Source organism: Myotis davidii, unplaced genomic scaffold (genome assembly GCF_000327345.1).
Source record: "Myotis davidii unplaced genomic scaffold, ASM32734v1 scaffold391, whole genome shotgun sequence".
NCBI lineage: Eukaryota > Metazoa > Chordata > Mammalia > Chiroptera > Vespertilionidae > Myotis > Myotis davidii.
In genome coordinates this window covers 1,079,168-1,092,436 of record NW_006284336.1, presented here as the reverse complement: position 1 = coordinate 1,092,436, position 13,269 = coordinate 1,079,168, and the positions used below count along the sequence as shown (strand labels likewise).

The following is a 13,269-nucleotide window of genomic DNA, read 5'->3' as shown; positions in this document are numbered from 1 at the left end:
CTGAATACTTCACAAATTAATAAGCATAATGCAAATAAACCTATTTTTCTTGTTCTCCGAAAGCGAAATATTTCCTGTTGCACACACCAAACAAGTCAGTACAAGACTAATGATGTGGCCATCGACTGCCAAAATATTTGCTGCTAATATTATTGGAGAGAAATGGTGCGCCTGCGCATAAGGCGCATAAGGGAAATGAATGCAACACAATTATAGTAATTAGTCATTAGCGAACATTGTAGTTGGTTATTAATAACTAGAGGCCCGGTGCACAAAATTCATGCACGGGTAGGGTCCTTAGGCCTGGCCAGTGATCAGGGCCAATCTGTGGGGCAACCGGCAGGGCAATCAGGGGGGTAGGGGAGGCTCCCCTGACACCCCCCTTGGCCAGCCTTAGGCTTGCTGGCTGGGAACAGCTCCTATGTTGAGCGTCTGCCCCCTGGTGGTCAGTGCGCGTCATAGTGACCGGTCATTCCACCGGTTGTTCCGCCGTTTGGTCGATTTGTATATTAGGTTTTTATTATATAGGATTATGTATAACATGATATTGTAAAAATTAAGTTACAAAATTTTTATGAAAATGTTTCTTACATACTGTTATATTGGCTGGGTGGCAAAAATATTTGTTGTAGGCCGCATGCAGATCCCGGGCTGCAAGTTTGATATGTTTGGTTTAAAGTCTCCTATCGCTTGTTTAGAGTGTCTTATTTGGGTAACCAAAGTTTCCAAGATGTCACTTTGATCCTCAGCTATCACTTTCTTGCAAATGAATTTTTCCAAGGACTCCAAGCCCTGGAGCCCAAGATTCACCCCAGATTCTGTCAAACATATTCATGTAAATGTTCCAGAATTGGGTGGGGAATCAAAAAATGTCAGCACAGTGCCAGGCACAAAGCTAGCTATTATTTTTTTCTGTTAGAGTTGATATTCAATATTTTATATTGGTTTCAGGTGTACAGCATAATGGTTAGACAATTATATAATTTACAAAGTACTCCCCAATTCAGAAGTGTGCCCTCATAATATTTTTTTGAGAAAATTAAGCAGTATAATGGATAGAAAGGTCCCAGTAAAATGCCCAACACAAGTCAGGCACTCAATAAACAATCATCATTATTGTATCTCTCTCATTATCATTATTATTCTTGCCATTATTTCAAATGCTTAATCTGGTGCTCACATTTAAAGGCCACACTGAAATGCAAATTGAAACAAAAGGACCCATGCCATGTATATATTTTGTAGCTGCACTAATCTAAATCAATGCACATTTATTTTTTCATAAATCAAGAGAATATTTATAGTTAACAGGGTTATTTAACCAGCCTGATTTAGTTCCTTGAGGCAACAAAGCACATTTTGTTGACCTAGCAGAAATAAAATGAATCATACCCCCAAAAGTCATTCCTCTGCCATCTAATTTCCTCATAGGCTTGGTACTTGGAATCATGATTGAATTCTTAAAATAAAAACCAGAGAGAGGGACTAGATCTGCTCCTCACTGCAGTGTGTGTGTGTGTGTGTGTGTGTGTGTGTGTGTATCAGTGTGTGAGATGGAGGAAGAGATGGGGACAATGAGGGTGCATGGCTTCTAGAGTCTGACAGAACTGCATCGGGACCTTCATTTCACCTCCTAGTTCCAGTGGGTGCTGGGGTAACAATCTTAACCTAGAGTCTAGGTCCTAGACCTCCATTTCTTCAGCTGAAAACACAAGGATAATTTATTTCCTTTCTCTTTCAAGTTCCAAATCTCCTCTTTTTAAAAATGTTTTCCTAATCTTTTTATCTTTGCCCTTCTCTTCATCCCTGATGCTTTCCACATCTCCAATTCCATGAAAATAGCCCTCATATGCAGCTGGAGGCAGTGTAATCGATGCTGAATGCCTGTATGCAAGTCTGCTCTGCCACAAGCTGGTTAATCACATTAGACCTTAGTTTCCCCATCTGGAAAATGGGGGTAATGTTAATGCCTGTAAGGTGCTTAGAACAGAGAGTGCTACATAGTAAACATGAAATAACTGGGAACAAATAATGTTATTTTGTAGGCACTATGCAAGAAACTTTATGTTTGTTTAATTATCATAAAAACCCTATGAAATTGATGCTGTTATTTTCTCCATTTTACCAGGGAGGTAAGGAAAGGCTAGTAACTCTCCTAATTTAGTCACAGATTATAAGTGATGGAGCCTGGGTTTGATCTAGGCCAGTGGTTCTCAACCTTCTGGCCATTTAAATACAGTTCCTCATATGTTGTGACCCAACCATAAAATTATTTTCATTGCTACTTCATAACTGTAATGTTGCTACTGTTATGAATCATAATGTAAATATCTGATATGCAGGATGGTCTTAGGCGACCCCGGTGAAAGGGTTGTTCAACAGCCAAAGGGGTCACAACCCACAGGTTGAGAACCGCTGATCTAGGCAATCTTCCCAACAGCCACTGTCTTATCCACGACTCTATAACAGCAATCTGAATCGGCTGTGGTAATAAAGGAAATTCTTGTTCTTCAGTTTTGGGCATTATTTTAACTCATTAAGAAATTATTGTGTTCATTGGCTGTACCAAGCATAGAAAAACCTCCATAGGTTTAAAAAGATGGAAAATATGGCCAATGTTATTCAATTCTTACCAACCACTTTAGACATATTAACTCAACCACTTCAGACATATTAACTCATTGAATCTCACAACAGCCCTCTGAAGAGTACACTATTAATATCCCCCACTATACAGCTATGACGCAGAGGCTGAGAGAGGGTATTAAGGTAGTAGCACATGACGAAGTTCTGGTGCCCTAACTTGTACCATGATGTCACGCTGCCTCTGAAAATATGGTCCCTGCCCTTAAGAAATTTATAATCTGCCCAAGTAGATAGATAGCACTTTGCTTTGCCCTACTTAGGTCCCTGCTCCCTCCAACCTCCCACCCCCTCTTCACTCCCACGCTCAACGGAACACTCTAAGCCAGGCCACAATGGGTTCTTAAACTGAACCGGAAGGCCGGAACAAAAGCATGGATGGAGTGTTTGTGTGAACTAATATAAATTCAAAGTAAACATCATTACATAAAAGGGTACGGTCTTTTTTTTCAATAGTTTTATTCATTTCAAACAGTCCGGATCTGGCCCGCGGGCCGTAGTTTGCCCACAGCTGCTCTAAGCAAATCCTCAGAACCCTCCCCATGCAGCAGCTCACCTGTGTTAAAGTGGAGCACTCCCTCCATGGTGACACCCTGTCTTCACCCAGCGGGAGGCAGGCACAGCCCGCCTGAGGGTGAGCATGATCGCACACAGCTTCCGCAGCACTGCACTCAAGGCATCTCAGTGCCCCTTGAATGGGGATCTATGTCCACCTTCTAGGCACTGAATGCTGAGTAGATGGATGGTCTTCATTATCTATGAGCAAAAGGCAAGAAACTTGAGAACCTAGGTCTCTGCTTCAGGAAATCCACCCCACAGGCTCATAAAAATCTTTGCCAACAAGATTTTTAACAACAAACCAAGAAACTAATTTCTCACAGTTGGTATCCATGGAGAGTGAGAGTGAAGGTTAAGCAGTTATTTAAATTTGTGTTTAGAAAGGTAAAGGGTTAATCGTAAAGATAATACTTAGGTACAATCTATATTCAGTTCTTAACCTGAGACCACAAAAAAAATTATAACTCTACTTTGATTAGACTCTACCTGAAGTTTAGCATTTCCTTCCATTGAAAATGCAGTGACACCCTGGCTGGTATGGTTCAGTGGATAGAGCATCAGCCTGTGGACTGAAGGGTCCCAGGTTCGATTATGGTCAAGGGCATATGTTTGGGTTGCAGGCTCAATCCCCAGTGTGGAGTGTGCAGAAGGCAGCCGACCAATGATTCTCTCTCATCATTGATGTTTCTATCTCTCTCCTTTCCTCTCTGAAATCAATAAAAATGTATTTTTTTTAAAAAAAAAGAAGAAAATGCAGTGACTGGACTGTAGCATCATGACATTGTCTGCAATAAAAATCATGGTTATTTTCATGTGACATGACAGTTGTTACAGAAATCTCGAAACACTGTTCATGCTTATCTTGTCTTTGAAATTAACCAAGTTATTAGAACTGTCTCTAGGACTTATTTCATACAATATTTTAAAAAGCACATATATTCTGTGTCACAAAATCTTTGAAAATATATTGATAATTGTATTTCAATTCTATCAGTTTTGTCATTACATATATCTTATTTTATGCATTTCAAAGCAAGCCTGAGAAGGTTCATCAGACTGCCAAAGTGCTCCGTGTACTAAATAATGGTAAATTACTTTCCATTAAACTCAGATAGTATATAAGAATCTAAGACCCTAGATTAGTGGTTCTCAACCTTGGCTGCACATTAGAATCACCTGGGAATCTTTTTAAAATCCTGATTTCTGGGCCTCATCCTCCGGAAATTCTGTTTCTTTGTTACTAATGTTGTGGCCCCACCCCATAACAAAGAAACAGAATTTCTGGAGGTTAAGGCCCAGAAATCAGGATTTTAACAAGATTCCCAGGTGATTCTAATGTGCAGCCACGGTTGAGAACCACTGCCCTAGATGAAGAGAGCACTTAAATTAACTTCTTTTACATGCAGACTAATTTGGCCTTGAATTTTAAAGATTTTATGGATTAGGAGATATGCTGAACATGCCCATTCATTTATTTTTATTTTTATTTTTCAATTACAGTTTACATTCAATATTATTTTGTATTAGTTTCAGGTGTATAGCATAATGGTTAGAGCCAGGGGTCCTCAAACATTTTAAACAGGGGGCCAGTTCACTGTCCCTCAGACCGTTGGAGGGCCGGACTATAGTTTAAAAAAAAAAACTAATCGGCTGCTAAGCAACAGGCAGCGGCGGCAAAAACACCCGGCGGCCGGATAAATGTTTTCGGCGGGCCGCATGTGGCCCCTGGGCCATAGTTTGAGGACCCCTGGGTCAGACTATCATATATATGCCCATTCAATTTTCAGGTGATTGGTTTGAGAACTTTTCTTCTGTAGACATGATAGGCATCACTTTGGGATGGGGGAAGGAATTACCATACCCAATAAAGAACACATCTCTTTGTTGTAGCATCAAGAGCTAAAGCAATAAGAGAAAAAAGAAGTTGGGGATAACCTGAAAACGTATTCTAGAAGGGATACTGGCTTCTTTTCTTGCTCTGGCTTTGTTCATGGTTCCAAGATCTCTACCCACAGTTCTAAAGTGAGAAGGTAATATCCAGAGGCAGAAAAAGGAAATGTCCCCTTTGTATTTTTTTTTAATTAACACAAACCAATTAGGATTATTAGGAAGCAAGAGCACACTTTTTTTTTTAAGGGAGAGAGGAAGGGAGAGGGAGAGAGAGAGAAACATGAATGTGTGAAAGTAAAACATTGAATGGCTGCCTCCTGCCTGCCTCCTACCAGGAATTAAGCCAACAACCTGGGTATGTGCCCTGACTGGGAATCGGACTGGCAATGTTTTGGTGCACAAGATGATGCCCAACCGAGTCACACAGGCCAGGGCGGAAATGTCCCTTTCTTTTGTCCGTGTTCAAGACTGAGGGAAATCTTCCAGGACACCCGCATGGGCCAGAATTGTGGCACACACCATCCTTGAACTGATCATTTGCAAGGAAAATGGAATTCTGTTTATCCAGTCAGAACAAAGGAGATTTGCCTGAGGGCAGGGAGGAGCCAGTTACATCTAACCAGGAACAGACCATGACTGCTTTAGCAAGGAAGAAGGCAGGGATGTGGGAGGTACGTGCCTGTGTGGTACTGATACTCAGTGAGAAGTTTTATAAGCCTCCAAGAACGCCTGCCACCCACCCCCATTGTACCTCCACAGAAGGAAGTCCATTAGAAGAAACGTCAGCATCAAAATACTGCATGCAGTCTAGGGAGAGAAGTAATTCTGAAGAAAAAAAAATCATGATATGAAATGGTTCAATAATGAATTCTACACCTATAAAATATTCACCCGTTAGCATCTCTTCCTCATTAACAGTACTACTAATTTATGCCCACCATCATCAATATCTTTTTGATTGGTCTGATAGGCAACTCTAGTGAACATTTAACAATATAATGCAAATACAGTCAATGTAAATTAATTACAAATCAGAATTGCAAATTTTTCCAAAGTGTGGGCCTTCATAAAATCAATACTGGTGATTTCAGAGAAGCACTTTAATTGCAAGCAAAGGAACTCACAGAAGTACACTAGTTAACAATTAAACTGGATAAAGGATGATAATGAGCACTTAAAATATATACTTGGATTAAGAGCTAGAGAAAAAGCCACTGTTAAAAATTCATGAAGTTCTTGAATATTGTTTTTGCCAGTGAGGCCTTTTTTATGTTCCTAATATGCAGATCAATTGTGAAGGACATGGTCTATAATGCTATCATATACTTTTGCAGAAAAAATGTACCATCCCTTTACCCCAAAGTTAACATTTGCTTCATTTTTTATTCTAAGATTTAGAAAAGTTGCTATTATGGCCTACACTTGGATAAATAAACTTATTGTCATAATTTGTAGCTACAATTTTCTCTCCATTTATAACAAACACAGTTTTGGCTTAAGGCCTTGCTTAAGAGAACAAATGACCTTGGGATAATAAAGACCTAGTGTATGTTAAAAGGATGATTATGAAGATTCTCTAGAAGCATGCATTATTCTTTATGATATGTTTCTAAGTGCAAAAAACAAAAAAATGGGGCACCAAAGACTATACAAGACCACTGTAATAATGTACAAATCCTCCTACATAATAGAAGCCTAATAGGCAAATCGACCAAACGGCAGAACAACCAGCGCAATGACCGGTTGCTATGATGCTCACTGACCACCAGGGGACAGGTGCTCAATGCAGGAGCTACCCACAGGCCCCAGGCCAGCCAAGGTGGGTGCCACTGGGGGCCCCCTGATAGCCCTGCAGGTCACCCGGCCTAGGGACTCTACCCATGCACGAATTTCATGTACCAGGCCTTTAGTATTTATATATTTGGTTAAGAACCGAAGGCAAAAATAAAAGTATTTACATTGGGGGGATTAGGGCTGATCCTCTCTCTTCCTCTTCTCCCCCCCCCACCCCCCCGCCCCCAAATATATAATTTTTTGATACCTAAACAATAAGCCTGGAAAAATAACCCAAGATGCTTTTGAGCTATTTAATCTAGAGTCACAAGTAATGTGGTATGTTGATTAAGGACATTCCTGACTTAATACTCACAGGTAATAAAAGGCAGCCTCTATGACAGCTCCCAGCGACCCTATCCCCTGGTATTCATGCCATTGTGTAACACCCACCCCTTGAATGTAGACTTGATGAACTTTCTTCTAATAAATACAATATGGCAGAAAAATGGATATTTCTTCCGAGATTAGGGTATAAAAAGCCTGTGGCTTCCATCTTGGATGTTTAGCCTCTCCCTCTTTGCTCACTCATATTGAGGGAGCCATTTACTTGCCATGTTATGAGTTGCTTTACAGAGAGGCCTGCGTGTCAAAGGTCTGATATCTCCTGCCAAAGCCACATAAGAGAACTTGAAAGCAGGTTCACGCGCACACACACACACACACACACACACATACACACACACACACGCACACACACGTCCCAGTTAAGCTTTGAGATGAGTGCAGGCCTGACAAACACCTGAATTGCAACCTGGGTGAGAGACAGTGAACCAGAGGAAACCAGCTGAGCCACACCTGGATTCCTGACCCACAGACTCTGTGACACCATTTGTGTTGTTTTAAGCTGCTAAATTCGGGAGTCATTTGTTACACGACCACAGATTACTAATAATAAACGTTTACATTCAAATCTCAGCAAATTTGTCCTTTAGGAATATGACAATTTGCGTGATTTACCAATACTGGGCCTGGAAACATTTTTTTTTTTTTTAACTCTGGGGTAGAATTACAGAACTGCATTTTAGAAATCAATAAATGTTATTTACATAATTTTATATAATAGCAGCATTGATGACAATCTTTATTTGAAAATAAAACCACACAGCCCTGGCTGCTGTGGCTCAGTGGATAGAGCATCAGCCTATGGACTGAAAGGTCCCAGGTTCGAGTCCGGTCAAGGGCATGTACCTTGGTTGTGGGCACATCCCCAGTAGGGGGTGTGCAGGAGGCAGCTGATTGATGTTTCTCTCTCATCTGTGTTTCTGACTCTCTATCCCTCTCCCTTCCTCTCTATCCCTCTCCCTTCCTCTCTGTGAAAAATCAATAAAATATATTTTTAAAAAAAGAAAAGAAAACCACACAAAGTAAAGTTGAAGGTACTTTAGTTTCTTAGATGATCAAAATATAAATAAATCCTGACCCAGTTCTCCCTATACTTACTGAGCTGCAGAAAGTATGATGGAGAAATTCAACAACTTTGGAATCACAAGCTGGGCATGCCAAAGCCATCGATGGGTGTCAGAAGGTTCATAGATTTTTCACATGGAAACCTGGATTCTCGGATGCAAGCTCAGGGAGTCCTCTGTTGCAGACGTGACCTTGATCCCATAGGCAGAGAGATCCAGACAGAGGTTGTGGGCTTGGATTTCTGGTGTAGGCACTTGGAGGATGTGAAAAATGAAGAAGATTGTGGAGGAAAAGAATACTGACCACAGAGCTTTCTGATGGGTCCTCACCACAGGTCTGGCGTGGATTAACTCACATGGTCACTGCTCTCTATTTCAACTAAATGCCAAATGTCCCCAAAGTACAATCATCCCTGGTTAAGAACCACTGCTCTACAGGATTTTCTTCTGCTATCTGACTTCAGTTTCAATTACTAATATGTATTTGTAATTGATGGAGATGGAGTTTCAATAACGAAAGCTAATGCTTATTAAATATTTAATAGACCCTACGCACTTGCCAAACATTTTGTATATATTATCCAACCTAAACTTTGAAGTAGATACTAATATTAGTGTAACATGTCACAGTTGAAACTGAGACACAGTGGAGTAAGGTAAACTAGATCGAGTCACTATGGATCAAGAACTGACCATACATTTTAGGTAAAAGCCTGTAGGCAAGGCATTAGTATAGTCAGTGTAGGACGAGGAAACTGAGGCTTAGAGTATTTGAGGAAATTATCTAGGTTGCACACCCAATACAGAGTGGAGCCAGTCTGGTTCTAGAACCTTTTCTCCACTCTTGGGTATTTTTTGTTTTTGTTCTCCTTTATTCACTTTTTGAAGGAAAAAAAGGTGAGGACAAAAGCTGAATATAATTGTTAATAAGGATTTGGGTTTGTTCTAAATGACAGTCACCCATGTTATCGCCGAGTCCTTTTACACCGGATAAAAGAAAGACTGTTAGTTAAAACGTAAGTCTGCAGGAAGGCATTCCTTTGTTGGGAAGAGTTGTTGCAGTCAGGTTGCTAGAGAAACTCTCCTTTTTTCTTAGACAAAGCAAAACGTAGACAATGTTATTAATTAAAGTCCAAAGTGTATTTCTATTTATTCAAATGTCCCCTAGTATCTTTTCTCTGTCCTGGGACCCGCATCGAGGACACCACGCTACACTGAGCTGTCATGTCTCCTTGGGTCCTCCAGCCCGTGGTCACCCGGCTGAGGTCCTGTTAATCCGGTTTCTCCACGTGGAGTTTCTCCCCCTCCTCCTTCCAAACCCGGGTCCCTGATGGAAAGGATGGTCCACCTCTTTGAGGCCAGAGAATACTCGGACATTATCTGGAATCACTGTAGATGTTTTAAAACACACTTTACTGTAGTGCCTTAAAATAAAGGCGTGTTAAATGTTTCTGAGTGAAAACAAGCAGGAAACTCTATCAAGGCTAGCGTTTCCCTCCACTCATTCATTTCTCCAGAGTCAACAGGACAGTAGTCTCCCCTTCTCCTTGGTTTGGCGTTCCTTGGTTTTAGTTACCTGCAGCCAACTGCGGTCCAAAGGTTATTAAATGGAAAATTCCAGAAATAAACAATTCATAAGTTTTAAACTGCGCGCCTTTCTGAGTAGCCTGGTGAAATCCCCAGCCGTTCTGAGTGGCCCACTGAAATCTCTCGTTTTTTTCTGAGCCGAGCTGATGAAATCTCGCGTGGTCTCCCGCACGCGATGAAATCTCGCGTAGTCTGCGGCTCCGGTCCTGTCCCACACAGAACGTGAATCACGCCTTTGTCCTGCCTCTCTGCGCTGGATGTTCCCCTGAGGTACAGTGGGGCCTTGACTTACGCGTGTGCCGACTAACGAGTTTTTTGAGATAGGAGCCATCTCTCGGCCGATTTTTTGCTTTGAGTTGCAAGCTAAACTTCGGGTTACGAGCCAGCTCCCGGTACCCCACCGCCAGTTGGCGCAGCGAACGTCTCAGTGAACGCCACAACATCAGCCCAGCGTCACCTGTCTCACTCGTTCACTTTTTGATTTGACATACGAGTAATTTGAGTTATGAGCTCCGTCACGGAACGAATTAAACTCGTAAGTCAAGGCCCCACTGTAGTCACTGAGTAGCCATCTTGACTGAGGAGGATGGCAGTGCTCTGGCTCAGGTAACCCCTAACTTTCCTCAGTAATGGTCCCAAAACACAAGAGTGGTGACCCTGGCAGCTTGGGGAAGCCAAAGAGAAGCCATACAGAGCTTCCTTGAAGTGAAAAGGTGAGTGCCCTTTAATACGGTATTTTGAGAGAGAGAGGGAGTCCACGTTCATATAAACATTACTTCAGTATATTGTTATAATTGTTCCATCTTATTATTGTTGTTCATCTCTCCCTGTGCTAATTTATAAATTAAACTTTATCATAGGTATGTATATACAGGAAAAAACAGCATATATTGGGTTTGGTACTCCACGGTCTCAGGCATCCATGGGGGACCCTTGGACCATATCCCCCAAGGATAAGGGGCAACTGCCGTACATAAGAGACATTGTCCTCTGAACTGTGGACACTTCATGGCACTATAACGCTTCAGGGCCAGAAGCCAGGCTCCGCTCTCTCGGTGGGGCAGTGTCTGGCATATGGAAAACGTGGAGTCTGGGAACATTTTTAAAATGTGTATGCTTTTTGGCATTTCAGCCCAGATTTGGCCGTGAGTCAGTTTTCTGGCTTTTAAAGTGTACTATGGTTACGTAAGTTATAAACTGAGCGAAGGTTATGATACCAACAAATGTGGGTGTTGTTTGGAGTCTGAGTTCTTGTCTCGAGAAAATCGGAGACTGAAGTGGCGGATAAAAATAATGAGCGGGAACAAAATTGATTGGGAGAAGCCAGCCCTGGCAAAGGTGCAGCCGGGGTTCCAGGAGCAGGCCAGGGTCCGGAGCTTCCTTCCCATGTTGCAGGGGGGAATAGTTTGACATCCGAGCGCATTGAAGTCTGAGAGTCCATGTGTGGAGGCCCACATGGCCATAAGCCACGTGCCGCCCCTGCCACAGGAACAAATGTCAGGAAGCCATCGTGTGCGGGGAGAAGAGACGGTGACCAGAAGTGCGCACCTTTTATGTAGGGGTGGGTAGTCTTGCTAGCTCCTAATTGGTCTTTTCAAAGACTTCTGCCTTAGCAATGCCTTTTGGATTGGTTTATACATCTTCCTGCCTTTTGATTGGTTATCTGCAGGCTGTCTGTCTTAGCAATGCCCACACATTTTAAAGTTTATGCCTCTTGCCCTAACCGGTTTGGCTCAGTGGATAGAGCATCGCCCTGTGGACTTGAAAGGAAAAAAAATGCTACAAGCCGCCTGTTTTATCTCAACTCCCCGGCTCCCCCTATTGTAGCCCTAACCAGTTTAGCTGAGTGGATAGAGAGTCGGCCTGCAGACTGAAGGGTCCAGGTTTCGATTCCGGTCAAGGGCATGTACCGTGGTTGCAGGCACATCCCCAGTAGGAGGTGTGTAGGAGGCAGCTGATAGATGTTTCTCTCTTATCGATGTTTCTAACTCTCTATCCTCTCCCTTCCTTTCTGTAAAAAATCAATTTAAAAAGTATTAAATAAATAAATAAATAAATAAAATAAAGTTCATGCCTCTCTAGAGAGTGCCCTTTCTTCCCTGCGCAGTTTGGGTGCCTTAGTAACTCCACCTAGCTGGGTTCCCGGTTCCATGTCCTTTCCCCGTGGCCCCACCCCTATCTACCTGTTAGGTTAGGTTAGGTTTAATGGAGCAATTGAACTGATATGCCTCCTCCCCAGGAACTGGCTTTTCAGGTCATTTCACTATGGACATCCCCTTCGCTGAGACCACATTTCACTTGCGGTGATCACATTCCATTATCTCCCCTTCTGGTATGCATAAAGGAGTCTCCACCCAGAAAAAAAGCCCGCCAAAAGTCCTTGAAAAGCCGCTGACTCCCCTCACTGGGCGCTGGAGCCATCCAGGCTCGGCCACCTGGTGTGCGGATGATCGAATAAATTCATAATCCCTCACCACTCTGGCCTCATGTGTCATCCTTTGTCGACCTAACACTACCTAGCTTCCTTTTGTCTCCTCAGTTACATGGTGGAGGAGGGGAGCTGCTCTGAACAGAAGAGTGGACTTGGGAATGAGAGAAAAATTTCAATAAGCTTTTTCTTGTGTCTGTAATGTTTAATGCAACTATTATATGAAGTGAAAAAATTTGGATTTTTCTTTTTTTAAAACTATATTTTTATTGACTTCAGAGAGGAAAGGAGAGAGAGAGAGAGAGAGAGAGAGAGAGAGAGAGAGAGAGAAACCTCAATGATGAGAATTATCTATTGTCAGCCTTCTGCACACCCACTACTGAGGATGGAGCCTGCAACCCAGGCTTGTGCCCTAACTGGGAATCGAACTGTGACCTCCAGGTTCATAGGTCGACGCTTAACCACTAAGCAACACCAGCTGGACAAGAGAGGTCTTATTCAGTCAAACCTTGATTCTCAAATGTCTTCCATCCAGAACAATTTGATTCTCACCCAAGTTGTTCACAGAAAAATTGTCTCCCTTGTGGATCAAAACTTTAGTTTTCAACCTGACAACCCTTTCATGCTGATACCTCAGCATGACAAAAAGCATCTCTCAGGCAACGAAGAAGAGAATGCTTTTATTGCCGGGGAAATCTATAATTAGCAGAATTTTAAAACAAAGAGGTCATCAAGAATGCTAATGTTGCTAAGGGTGTGAAAGTGCTCACAAAACAACAATCCAGGCAATTGGAATTGGTAGAAAAATTGTTGATTGGATAAATGAAAAGCAGTTAGCTGGTGATAGCATTTCCCAGGCAGTGATATATGAAAAATTTGTTTAAGGCTAGTAGAGGGTGGTTTGATACATTTAAGAAAAGA

The 13,269-nt window shown here is 42.1% G+C and overlaps 1 long non-coding RNA gene across 1 annotated transcript in view; it reads right to left on the bottom strand.

The window, feature by feature from the left end:
- Positions 1–12,656: 12,656 nt before the first annotated feature.
- Positions 12,657–13,269, bottom strand: part of LOC107184514 — a 34,678-nt gene continuing 34,065 nt past the window's right edge. The window contains exon 3 of the long non-coding RNA XR_001515363.1: positions 12,657–12,681. This is a non-coding gene — a long non-coding RNA (uncharacterized LOC107184514). The remainder of the gene's footprint in view (positions 12,682–13,269) is intronic.